The sequence below is a fragment of the Chinchilla lanigera genome, unplaced genomic scaffold (genome assembly GCF_000276665.1).
Source record: "Chinchilla lanigera isolate Chin_1 unplaced genomic scaffold, ChiLan1.0 scaffold00191, whole genome shotgun sequence".
In the NCBI taxonomy this organism is placed as follows: Eukaryota; Metazoa; Chordata; class Mammalia; order Rodentia; family Chinchillidae; genus Chinchilla; species Chinchilla lanigera.
The window spans coordinates 614855-629024 of record NW_004955592.1 but is presented as its reverse complement, the minus strand read 5'-3'; the positions used below and the strand labels follow the sequence as shown (position 1 = coordinate 629024).

General features: G+C 38.3%; 1 long non-coding RNA gene and 1 pseudogene across 1 annotated transcript; both read left to right on the top strand.

Moving 5' to 3' along the window:
• On the top strand, positions 1-2227 carry LOC102013892. Its single transcript, XR_265141.2, has 2 exons — positions 1-109; positions 1585-2227. It is a non-coding gene; the product is annotated as an uncharacterized LOC102013892 (long non-coding RNA).
• Positions 2228-5459: 3232 nt separating this feature from the next.
• Positions 5460-5903, top strand: LOC102018045 (annotated as a pseudogene).
• The last annotated feature ends 8267 nt before the right edge of the window (positions 5904-14170 follow it).

The window sequence follows — 14170 nt, the reverse complement described above, 5'->3', positions numbered from 1 at the left end:
CACACCCTGGGAGCGGCGCTCAAGATGAGGATAAAAGAGATCAGGGCAGAGTACCTCCATCCACTCACTTCTTGAGGTGTCCAGAGATCCTGTGCTGCTTCTGACATTGGTAAGTGTCCAGTGTGAACAGAAGCGGGGACTTCCTTACAGTGATGCTCAGATCAGAGCAGGAGGGAGCCTTGGATACCTAGGAAATTGGCATTGTGGTTGACAAGAGAGGAGCAGGAAATTTGAAAGCAGAGGGTGAGGTGTGGGGTAAGAGAGATCAAGAGCAACTGCGAAGACTTTTGGACCTATGTGCTACAATTTTAGAGAAACCAGGTTGATCATAATGGCTGAAGGAATTTCTCTGGTTTCAGATAAAAATGCTGGCCACTAGATTATGCTGAAGGGGATTGCATAGTGGGAATATAATTTTCAAAATATAGCCATGCTTATGTTTAGAAGAAAGGTGCTGAGGATGTTGGTACTTAGAGGAAGAAAGGCATAGGGACACCTGTGGTTCTGGTTAGACTCAACAAGGAGACTGCTTTAAAGGACAGGGTCTTGGATTAGAGGTCGGGAACCTAGAAACTGATCAGTATTGCACTGATAACATCGGACGGGCAAATTCACTTCTTTTGGCTTCAGGTTCTTTTTCTTGGCTTCAGATTCTTCATTCATAGATTGATTTGTTTGGGACAAACTGACTTCAAGTTGCTTTGTAGTTACAGTTCTTCATATTCTTCAAAACCAAAACATTTTCAAATTTCTACCAAAAGGAAATCCTTTTGTTTTTTCTTAAAGAGTTTTTCATATCTAAACTGCTCCCTCCATCTGACATTTTCAGAACTCTTGGTGATGTACCAGAATTAATGCTAAACTACAGGCAATTTATAATTTCTTTTATTATTATTTTAAAGAGTAAAAGAAGGATAACATAGTAATAGGGGGTCTTACCAAATTACAGACAAAGTGGTAAGAAATTATCAATGGTTGTTGTTTTACATATTGTTATCTACAAGATAGTTTCTCAGGAAAACAAATAGATGAATAATAGTGAGCTACAGACAAAAGTGGTAGGTTATTATCAATGGTTGTTGTATTATACTTTGGTATCTTCAAAGTGGTTTCTTAAGAAAATAAATAAAGCCATACATGAGTGACCAGTTGAATAATCATTGACTATTCTCAATGGTTGTTGTAGGAAACACATAGTAATAAACATACATCCATTTATGAAATAGCATAGGAACAATACAAACATTACACAATTATGGAAAGGCTGCTGTAATACATGGTGGTATCTTCAAAGTGATTTCTCAGGATATTTTTGCATCTTTTCTCCTATGCTTAGGAGATTTTAATGAGAAGCCATTTTTTTGTGTGTTTGGAGATTATATTGCTTGACAATTTTCCAAATGAGGCTTGAAATAAAACTCAGGAAGAAAGCATTTAACAAACTACAAAGAGTGCTTTTAAAAAAAAAGTCAGAGGTAATTTTCCTGACTTTCAAAATGAGAGAACTGGAAATTAAGCTGAAAGGATAAAAGTGTTCAGTGATGACCTGGGCCATGGTCTGACATGTGTTTTACTCTCCCTCAGCTCCTGAACCACTGCCCACCACGATGTCCTGCCAGCAGAACCAGCAGCAGTGCCAGCCGCCTCCCAAGTGCACCCCCAAGTGCCCTCCCAAGTGTCCTACACCAAAATGCCCCCCGAAGTGTCCCCCTAAATGCCCCCCAGTCTCTTCCTGCTGCAGTGTCAGCTCTGGGGGCTGCTGTGGCTCCAGCTCTGGGGGCTGCTGCAGCTCCGGGGGTGGTGGCTGCTGCTTGAGCCACCACAGGCCCCGCAGGTCCCACCGCCACAGACACCAGAGCTCTGGCTGCTGCAGCCAGCCCTCCGGGGGCTCCAGCTGCTGTGGCGGGGGCAGCAGCCAGCAGTCTGGAGGCTGCTGCTGAAGTGGATCTTGAGTTCAGAAGAGAATTAGAGACATGCAAGGGGTAGCCTCATCTTCCTTAAGGTTTTAAAGCTCAAAGATTTTAGTGAAAACTTCAAGCTCTGTCCTGAAAAATGTCTCTGAGGTAATATCCAGAAATCTGTGACCTCAGAGAAACTCATCTGTGACCTCTGATCCCATCTGTCCAACTACCTGGAAACCCTGAGTAGTAGTCCTACGCAATTCTCTGTGTTATCTTCTTGCCCATCCTCTAGCAGACATGAAATAATAAAACAGACTCTGCTCACATCTTGTTCCAGACTGTTTCTCTTATTTGTAAACATGCTGAGAACGACAAGCAAGTCCTGTCTCAGGTCTGTTCCCTTGTCGTCTGTGCACAAGAACAGCATTGCCTGGTTTAAAGACTCTGGCCCTCCTTAGAGCTAAAAAAAAACCCTCAGTCTGTCAGTCAGGAAGTAGAAGTTACGATGCGTACTTTAACAGACAGAACTTTATATAAACAACTTCTAACTTGGCTTTGGGAAATTGAACAGGCCATTAGAGGTCAAAGCCAGTTTGAGGAGGTAGTAACTTTGACTTCTGCCTCCATAGGGAATGTGCTACTAGTATTACAACTTAGAAACTTGAGCAAGAGATCCAATGAAAGCTAAATCTTAGTCTGAGCAGGAGACCCTTCTCACTGACACAGGTGAAACTGGGCTTAGGAGGAAGTTTCCTGTAGCTGAAATCCAGGCTTTTGAGGAAAGAGTGCTGATAAGGCTGGTTCTAGGACTCCAAGAAGACACAACTAGGCTGATTCTGTGAGACTTGGAGAAATTGTGGACTGGGACCCACTATTATGCCTGAAACAAATGATACCTTCTGAAGGGAGGAAGTCACATTGGTATGGAAACATATAGGAAGCAGACAGGAGTGTGGTTGGGCCTGTCAGTCTTCAAATTTCTTCTAGCTCCCCCTGCTGGTGGAGACTTTGAGAAAATCAACTGGAAATCCTAACATCCGTAATAAGGACGGATATCACAGCGGGGTTTTCAAACAATAATTGAAGAACAAACACACTAAACTAGGCAGGGACACAGATGATAGATGTATCACTTAGATGTCACCCTCTTTCTAACTGAGACCCTCACTCTCTCTACCTCTGTTCTCCCAAAGAAGTTTACCATACTCCCTCCTTCAGCAAAAATTACAAAATGACTGCATGTAATTCATGCTTTACAAGTGTAGACCGTGATAGCCCAAATAAACCATAAATATCACTTTTACAGAAAGACCTCAAAGAGTTTCAATTGCTACCACTGCTTATACAGTAGAACCCTAAATTAATTGAACACACACACACACACACACACACACACACACACACACACGCACACACACACCAATATTCATCCTGAATGTCAGGCTCCGGAAACAATGTACTCCAATTCTGTGGAAGACCTATCTTCATTTTGTTGTCTGACTGGAGTTTTAGATTATGGCGAGATGTCAGCTCCACCATTTCCAGGGAGATTCCCTAATACTTCCTCTACTTTTACACACATTAGTGCTACCATCTGTCCATGATAATGTGCCCAGGTCAGCCTTTCTCCTATCTTGGCTTCTTGTGTCTTTCCCTCCTTGGACCACCACCAGTGGATTTCCTCTTTCTTTTCCTGGCATGGAAACCCTGAGTAAAGGGCATTTTGAATCCCTATAAGTTGTAAACTCTGCAATTCCAGGCCTCTCTGCACTAGGATCAGGTGTAATAAAAAGACACTGACAGTGTTTTAGCCTTCAGATGAAGAATTTCCCAAGTTCAGAACATAGGGAATCATACTGTCCTACGGGCTTCCTGAGGATCAGGGGTAGGTCTCTCTCTTCAATATGTAGGCTCTCTGAGCAGGAGAATTTTGGCTTTTAACTTCAGTGAGCTCCTGTTGGAAAAGAGGAAATCTTACAGGATTCTCTCTAAAGGAGACAACATCTCTTCTTTATCACTATTTCCAAGTCCAAGGACCTGAGATCCTTGGGAGAGAACTGGTAGGTGCTTCAAGGACTACTTAAATACAAGGTGAAAATCTCCCTATGGGGCCCCTGTAAGTTTCCCATTCTTTTGTGTTCTTGGGTCTTTGATGAGTCCAGAGCTATCATGCAGAGAGGGTTAGATATCACTTCTCTGCCGACTATGTGTGGGGCCCCTCCTATTCATCTACAGAAAATAATTCTCCAATGTTCCCATCCATTTGAGTCTAGGGTCTTCCCACTTATGAAATGTTTTTTTAACCCTTAAAATTTGAAGTAGGTCCAATTTTAACCTACATTACAAAATTAAAATTGAGGCCCAGAGAGGTTAAAAAATGCCTTTTTCAAGATGCTTTCTACCTCAGCACATACTCTCTGGTTTGTTCTCTTGACCCTGGTCAGAGAGCCAGAGAATAGACTCCTAGGCTGGTATTAATAGCAGCACTTTATGACTTTTTCAAAGCCAGACACATTTCAGGATCTTGACTAGGTGATTCCATATTCCTTTGAGAATTCCCTTTCCTCTCCTAGATTCCCAGAGACTCGGGGATAACTCCTTTTTCCACACATCCCTAATCGATGAACAGGGTTTTGTGGTTGTTGTTAAAAAGCCTGGTGATTGTTTAAAGAGTAAATCTTCCAAGTTCAAAGAATAGATCTTGAACAAATATAACCAGAGAGACAAATAGAGTACAATAGATTGTTCAGAAAGAGACCTTTATGTACAAAATAATTTAATATCTGTTAACTGGCTTGTCATAGGTCAGTGGAGAAAGGATGGCTTATTTATGAAGTAGAATTGGAGAGAAAAAGTCACATTCTATAAAACAAAATGATGGCCGGGCGTGGTGGCGCACACCTGCAATCCCAGCACTCAGTAGGCTGAGGCAGGAGGATCATTGCAAGTTCTAGACCAGTCTGGGCTACAAAGTGAGCTCAAGGCCAGCCTGAACTGCATTGCGAGACCTTGTCTGGTAAAGACAGAAAATAAATAAAAAATAAGTAAATAAGTAAATAAATAATGAAACAAAATGAGTTTGAATAAAATGGATTAAAGAATTAAAATTTAAAATCTAATCACAAAGTACAACTCATGATGGAAAAGTACTTTTATTGCACAAAAGAAACAGATGTTAATGAGAAAAAGTCTGGTAGATCTAATTCAATTATAATTCAATTTTCAGTACATCCAAAATCATGTGAACAAAACCAAATCAGAAAGTAAATTACACCCGCCCCGAGGACCCGCGCCTCGCTACAGACACCAGTGACGGCAAAGGGACTCTCGGCAGTGAGCGGGGTGGTGAGCGGGACTGTGAGTGGGACCGTGAGTGGGGAGCGGAACCGTGAGGAGGGAGCGGAACCGTGAGGAGGAAGCAGAACAGAGAGACGGGAGCAGAGGCGAGGAGAGGCAGCAGGACGCACAGACCCGCAGATGACTTGGGACGGCTGGGGCAGAAAGATTATTTGTTTGGCATCCAAGTATTCTTTGAAGAACTTTACACAGTATTGGAGGATGGCAGAAGCAATTTTGATTGATCTATTTGGCTTGGAATTGAACCCTCAGGAAAACTGCGTTCAGACAGTATTGAAGACACTGAATGCTGTCCGATACCACGATGCGGGCAGGGCCCAGTACTTCTGCATAATATGCTGCAGTAACATCAGCTGTGAATGGGATCGTGAACATGATAACCGTGAATTGGAAACAAGCATCCTTCCTGAGAGACTTCGAGACTGTTAGTAATCCGAGTGTGGCTGCCTCTTTGTATACAATTAAGCAAAAATTTGATGGGAAAAATTTGAGCAGCAGTAAGGTGATTGTAGCAGTACACAGGAAAAAATTAATGAAAGCTTTTATTGACCAATATTCATTGAGGTTTACAGTTTTGAGTTTGAAGACTTACAGGTAAAAGATGGCCTTTTGAAGCAGTGCACTGAAATAAACATGATCATTTGATCCTAGACCTTTTCATACGTGGGTTTACTACAAGGACAGGTGGGATATCTTACATACCACTCATTCGGTCTCTTCGGGAGTTCCAGACGGAGAGATCCCCAAACAGTTGTTCAGGAAAACCTGCGTAGGTTGGCAGATACTGCAGGATTTAATACAGAGAAATTTTACTGAGTAAAGACTGATCATGTGAATGAATTCTGGGTCATGGAAAAAAAGGAGCCTGAATTTTATGATGGAATAACCACAAATCAGAGAGGAGTCACAATTGCAGCACTTGGTGCTAATTGTATACCTATAGTTTTTGCAGATCCTGTCATAAAAGCATGTGGGGTCTGAGAATCAGCAAGGGCATTTCATAATCTTCATTTTACATGCGTACAACTGTTTGACTCACCAAATTCCTACACTGACATCCATAAAGCCACCAGTATTCTTCTGGAACAAGGAGGAATTCTTCCACAGAATATTCAGGACCAGAACCAAGATCTCAACCTCTGTACATCCTGCCATCCTGAAAAGTTTTTCTCCTGCATTGGAGATGGCCTTAACTTTGGTGCACAGATTGGCTTTATATCACTTAGACAATGAGCTACTTGGCTGGATTTTTACATAACTTTCATTCTCTTTCCAAACTGATGGCAAGGGAAAAGTGAACTGATTTGTGTAAAACGTGGAGGGTTATAGTGGACAATTCATCTTTGGAGTATATTTTCACTAGTATTACCAAATGCAAATGATTTTTATTTAATTCTAATGATAATTGACTAAAACTATGATATTTTCTCAATGAAGACTATCTAAAATGTTATTCTCATTATTATATAAAGCAGGAATTTGTTAATATTTATTGGATATTTACTATTTGTCAGGTATGATGTTAAGCATAAATTAACCAAAATGGTTAAGACTTTTTCCTTTTGAGTCCAATACACTGCAGGAAATAAACTTTACAACTGAAGTTTAATTTTAATAGCAATAGGAGAGTACACAATGGTGGCTAAGTTTACCCAAAAGGCAGGGTAGAGAAGGTATTACTGTAAGAGTGACACGTGGGCCCGGAGTGTGTACAGGCTTTTAACAAATGAAGTACAACCATAGCAACAAGGGAACATCATGAACCAGAGAATGAAACTGGAAATTTATATCAGGTCCTAGAGACATAACAGTGTGGGCAGAATGAGACTGGAAAAATAGGTTAGAAATAGATCGATAGGAATCCCAAATGCCATGCAAAAGTTTGGAGTTTATTTTCTAGGCAATTAGTAGGCATCAAAAGGAGAGGAGCATTTTTATTTCCTTGTTATCCTATCTAATACGATGGGTTTTTATTGTGAGAGACAGAAGCAGAGAGATTGCATAACAGCCAGTAAAAGAATTTCAAAGAAGAATGAAGTCCCAATGAAACAGTAGAAAATAGAAATAGAAAATAGAGCAGATGGACTAGAGAGACAGATCAGAGAGATGGACTCAGTAGGTAACAGAACTGAGAACTGAGGAAGGGTGCGCACATGACTGATGATTCCAAAATTTCTGCTTGGGGAATTACCAAAAGTACCAACCAAGTCAGGGAGGGGGTTTCAGACAAAGGAAAAATAGTGATTTTCACCTTATCACAGAATAACCTGCGTATGAATGGAAATTTCTGGTCAACAATTAGAAATATAGAACTGGAATTTAGGAGGGAGTTTGGGAAAAATACATGGATTTGGAAGTTGGCTAAACAGAAATGATGCGTGAGGCTGTTGGAGTTTGTTGGGTCAAATTAGGATGCACCAAAAGGAGTCCCAAGGGTGCGGGCTCATACAGCACCTGCATTGGAAAAACAAGAAGCTCAAGCAGCAAAAAACAAAAAATAATAGTCATCAGAAATAAGATACAAAACAGCATTGTCCTTTTAAAGAATCCCGAATAGGTGTGGGAGGTACTCAAAGAAGTCTTTAAGGGTAAAATAAAGCAAGAATTGAGAACAAACCAGCCGTTCTGTTTATTAAAGCTGTCTTTCACTAGCTGTCTGCAGTGAAGCTGACAGCCAGGTTCCAGAGCACTGAGGAAGAAGATGCACAGATATTAACTCTTGATTGACAGTTTTTATTTGAGAAGAGAAAATAAAGGGATTTAGTTTTTTTTATGGGTAGTTTCAAGTACATTTGTAGCTTAAAGAGAAATGTTAAGCTACATTTAATTTAATAAAAAGGTGTGTATTTTAACGTAAGTTATTGTGTTGCATCTTGAAAAGATTTTTTTATGTTGTACCTATATTTCTTACATATATATGTTATAATAACAGCAAATATTATTTTCTTGGTATTTACAAAAGATATAAATATGTATTATCTCATTTACCTTTCTAGCTACTATGAAATACATAGGTTATATGTTACAGTTTTTACTCAGATGAGAAACTGAGTCTCATAGAGGTGAATTCAAAGTCACACAATTTGTGATAAGGTTGGAACATATATTTCGTGACTTAAGTCTCTCAGGTTTTACGGTTAAGGCTACCTAAATTTTGTTTTTATTTTCAACTTTAATATTCTTGATTCATACATCATTTATAATTTTGTTCAGTACTAGGATAGGTTACAAAACACAGATTTGTAGACATCAAAATGTTTAATGTAGTGAAGAGTGAAAGTTAATAAGCCAGAAGTTTCAATATTGTAATATGTGTTGTGAGTTTGCCAAAGCTTGGTACCTTGTTTAGTTTAATTCTTCTGTGCATCTTATAGTCCAGTGTGAAATTTAAATGAATAAAATACCTCCTGTCTTCAAATTCGGGGATGGCATTGAACACAACACAGTAATTTCAGACTCCTGGAAAATAGTGTTTTGTTTAGTGGTAACAATAAAGGTTAAGGAATAATCTTTTAAAAAAGAAAGCAAATTATAGTATATAAAACATTACATAAATACTGTGTTAATATATGCCAGCTTATCTGGACAGCTGAGCAACATTGGTGAATAGAGCAAAGGTCTCTACATTCACAAATTTGATTTTACAAAAAAAATTTTCAATAAGCACTGTTTCAGAGCTTTCATATAATAAAATATATATTAGATATATGATTTTTATATATTTTTAAATCAAATTAATTAATGTTTATTTAATCTTTAATTAATTTAAGAAATTTTCATCAAAATTACATTGCAAAATGTTTTGGATTAGTTTAAGTAACTATCTTAAAATATTTGTAATGTGTTATAAGAAACTGATATTTAAACAGAATATTTGTTGGACGAATAATTTCTTGTTCATCACCCAACAATTTCATACATTTTCTTACTATCTTCTTCCATTGCTTCTGAGTTCGGAGTTAAATATTCCTGTGTGTTTCTTCATCCTACGATTACATTGTTAATCTCTTTAAAATATGCACTATAGTGTATATATTCTCAACTTAAATACTACATACCTGCTGCACTGCTTTGCAAACTTACTTTCTTATTACAGAATCATTTGGGAGATACTCATTTGAATCAGTGAAGCCTAGTGCATTTCCTATTGCAAGAGCTGTTTCACGTTAATAGTCATACTGCTTTGTATTTAAGCAGTTTCTCAGTAATGAATATTTATGTTCTTTCAAATTATCTTGCATTCCTAAGCAATATCATTATTTAAAGCCCTCCACATAGTATGCATGTGTAGGACAGTCTCTACAGTATGTGGTAAGGAATTATAACACTGAGTTGTGGACATGCTCCCACTGAATTACGATGTCATGTCATACTGATTTCCAATTTACATTCACTGCATTTGTGAACACATTCTCTGTTTGCTCACATCTTGGCAACATATTGTGATATCAGATGTTTATATAAACTGTTTTACTGATAAGTGTCAAGTATTACCTCTTGGGTTGTGGTATTATCTACTTTTCTGATTATAAGTGGTTCATTTAACACTGTATATCACTTATATATCTTGCTGTTATTTAAAAATAGCATCTTTAGGCATGAAAATGTATCTCAGTGGTAGAGCACTTGATTAGCAGGCACAAGTTCCAGGGTTCAACACTCAGTACTAAGAAAAAGGGCATCTTTAAATTTTACAAGTGATGTAAAAATTAGTCTTGTTTCTATAAATTTGCTGAACTGTTGTTATTATAATTTGCTTTTGGGATTATTCTCATACATGTATTTTTTTCCTCATATTGCCTTAGCTCCAGAGGTTAAATTCCTAGGTGTTCAAACCTAGGAATTTATAAAAGACTATGCTCATTTTACATTCTAATTCATTTGCACACCATAATAATTTGAATGAGTTAATCATTTATCACATAAAGAATAATTATGCCAATTTATTTGTGGACAAATACAATGTGAGTGTCTAATTATACACACTATTTCTAACATTGAAAGGGTTTTTTCTGGTAATTTTGAATTTTTCAAATATTTTAACTGACATATCTACGAAGTAGAATGTGATGTTGTGATTCCAGTATAAGTGGATAATGAACAACTCAGGGTAATTATCATTTAATCAGCTTAAAATTTTATCATTTCTCTCTGGTGAGTTTATGGAAATTTTCATCTTCTAATTGAGATATGTATGCATTATTGTTAATTACATTCACTCTGCTCTGCCTTAGAGCATACTCTTCTTTTCCACTGAATTTTTGTTAGGTGTTTAATCTCTGCCAATCTGATGTAAATGAATTAGATGAATAGTCTATGTCAAAAAAGATATGATATTTCTTTTTATTTTTTCATTCTTTGATTATCAGTAATGTTGAATATATTTTCATTTTTCTTTTTGACCATTTTTGACCATTTCAGTTTCTTTCCTGGTGTGTGAATTACCCACTGATGGTCTTTGACTATTCTCTTTGCATATTTTCGTACCTCCCTATTGTAAGAGCTGATTTTCTATGTACCTTAGTAAGTCACCAACTGGTGACTTTTCTTTCTGTCTTATTTATAGTGCTATTTGCTCTATGGATTTTTATGTGAAAAAAATACACTTACCAGTTCTTTCTTTTATATTTTCTTTCCCTTTATTCATTGAAAATAATTTTTTCTCAATGAATTAGGAGTCATAAATATTTTATTCCAAGTGTTCATTCAAAAATAATTTATAAAACAAAATGAATGTTTTGAAAGGTAGGGGGACCAACTAAAAAATCTCTGACATACAAGCGCCTATCTCCAGAAGGGACGGAGAAGCTTTGGAAAGAGGGAAATCCATGGAGTTGGAATTACTTCCCATGGATCTCAGTCATCTTTCCTTCTATCTCCAGAGATGAGATGATATAGTCAAATGTCCTGAGTGAACAGATGACCTTAGAAAACCAATTCTCTGCCAATAAACTTTTCTTCTTCAGTTGAAACGGTACCCATTAAATTTAAATCTAGTAGCCAAAGGTTAGAAATGAATTCTCAGGGTACTACAGCCATGCTGCTGGTCTGTGACTTTGTCCAAGTCAGACTAATTGACAGTGGGGTGTTGCCCTGACTGGAGTCCAACGCATGACTCGGTGACATCTCAATTCCGTCATCAAAAGAGTCATGAGCGTGGATTCTGAGTAGCACTACCTGCGTGAGCCAAGGGATCTATATCCTGACCTCTCCTTCCACAAGTAATCCCTTTGGAATAACCTAAGAGCAAGCATCCACCTTGAGTAATAAAAGGCGGATCTCCATGGGACATGGCACCACCTATACTGCACACACCTTAGGGTCAGTCACATATGTGGTTGCCTTGCATCACATGGAAAAGCTCTTTGAAAATGCTAAGGTGCTACTAAATGCTAATGGAATGACTGTACAATATCCCTGCTGTAAAAGTGGATCATGGATGCATGTACATCACATCCAGGTCCTGGTCTCAAGAAATATTGTCTCTTTTTAGAGGTATGCCACATAAAGAAATACACAGGCAAAGCAGGGAGTAGCATTAACAGGCAAAGCCAGCTTAAGACAACGATTTCTTCCTTTAAGGAAGCACAGAAAAGCCTACAGAAACAGAATAGGTTCAGGTCATACTGCTCTTGTCCTTGAATGCAAGAGTTAGACATTTATCCTGAGTCAGTAAAGACCTTTGAAAAGACTTCATTTAATAGTAGCATGATTGTATAAATTATATTCCAAACTTGAGTGTGTGGAACACACTGGAGACTGAAGAGAAAGTTTATGGTAGCATAACGCTGAGACAAAAACAAAATCCAAAATTGTCTCCAGCAAACTGGGATTTATGGTTACCCTGTTATGTGTTTACAGTTAACAATTTTTAGTAGAGTTCTAATGAAGTAGAGATGGAAGAAAAAACTACAAAGAGCCAATGAAGTGTCTGTACACACAGACAATCCCTGCAAATTACACGTTTATGTAGACACACATTTAGTTTCTTATCACATTATTTGCACACCTCAGTGTAAAATATTTATATTTTGAAACTATATGTGAACTTGGCGTCACTCTTTCCCTGATGACCTAAATATTATTGATGCATGGCATTGTTCCAGGCCACCAGGGATTCAGATTTTCCTCCAGTGTTTCTGCCCCTGTAGGGAGAGAAACAGATTTTCCTCACATTTTTCTTCAGGGTTCAGTGTTCCTTCTTCTAATTAATTAATTAGGTTTATTTTGGGAAATCTTACCATGGTGTTGCACAGCAATTTGAACTAATTGTGAACTCCTGGCCTTTCCCTTTCCTCACCGGAAGGAGAAGGGCAGAAAACCCTTTGCCAGCAGAGAAATCAATACTGAAAAGCTGGAGATGGGAAACTGCAGGGCTTACAAGCATCTAGAGGTCCTTTCACCTTGCGGTCAACACAGGGTCCCTGAACATGAAACCTTGCTTTCTCCAATTCCTTCTCCCCTTCCATATCCCTATGTGTGCATGACCTCCTCACCTCCGTAGGGCCCCCAGGAGATGTGCCTTCTGTTGATGTAAAACGATGCAGAATTCTGTTCTTCCACAAGCTCCTTTCCTGGCTGCATTTTGTAGTGATATCAATATACTTAGCAGAACCAAGGGGACTTAATTATAAAAAGAGTGCATAATTGAAAAAAACAAACAACTTCAAGATCCAGATTCACCATCCCTTGAAAACAGCAGTATCTTAAGGATGATATTCATCCTCTTTTATTAAAGAATATGTAGACTTCTCAGTTTTTGAGGGTCCATCCTGTGAGGGTCCATCTGCCAGACCTTGCCTTGTATTCCTTATTGACTGTGACTGACTGGCACAATATCACAGTGTGTGTGTGTGTGTGTGTGTGTGTATGTGTGTGTGTGTGTGTGTGTGATATTGGGGACTGAACCAGCACTTTTACACTGAGCTACATTCCCATTTCCTTTCAAAATTTTTTTGTTTTTGTTTTATTTTGAAACAAGGTCTTGTGAAGTCACTAGGTTTTGAAGCTGGGCTCAAACCTGCTCTCTCTCTGCCCCACTAGTTATAATTAATAAAACAAACAAACAAACAAACAAGGTCTAAAACTGAATAAAGGTAAGTAATTTCCACAAGGACACACAGCTGCCAGATAGCAGAACCAGTCTTGTTTTCTAAGTTTGTCGATTCTAGGCTCTTCCAATGCAAAGAACACCAGGGTGCAGCAATTTTTTCAATGAAGAAAAAGAGATAAAATATTTAAACTCTGAGAACTATGACATTTCTTTCTCAACTACTCAGCTCTGTCATAATAATGTAAAAACAACCACAGACCATCAGTGAAAGAATGGATATGATTGAATTCTAAATAAATAAAGGTATGTTTGAGTTTAATAAAATTTTATGTGTCATGAAATATTTTTCTTTGTTTACCTTTCTTACATTTAAACATGCAAGAATCATTCTTTGCTCACAGGCTATATAAAATCAGGCAACAGATTGGGACAGCTGAGAGAAATCGGCTGACAAACTGGGTGACTGACATGGACAGAAGCAGAGGGCCTATGAAGTCATCTCTAAATTATTGTTCAAACCAAGATATAAAGATCAAATGAGGTTTTATCAGCATGAAGAAGAAAACAACAGAACTGGGGACTCTAGTTCCAAAAATAAGAACTAAGAATTCTTCCAGGCTTGCATTACCGTAGGGAATAAAATAGCAGGTCATATAAAAAGTGCCCCTACACCTGCCCCTCTTTTAAAAAAAAAAAAACTCTATTCCTACCAAGAAGTAGCATCTCTAAACCTGATGAAGGGAAGTGGGTGAGCAGCATGCAGTCATCACTTGACACAATATCATGTGGGTGGCAGGAGGCGGGACCTCTCATGCCGTGGTCCTGTCTCACATGCTAGGGCAGAGCTCAAGGCCAGAAT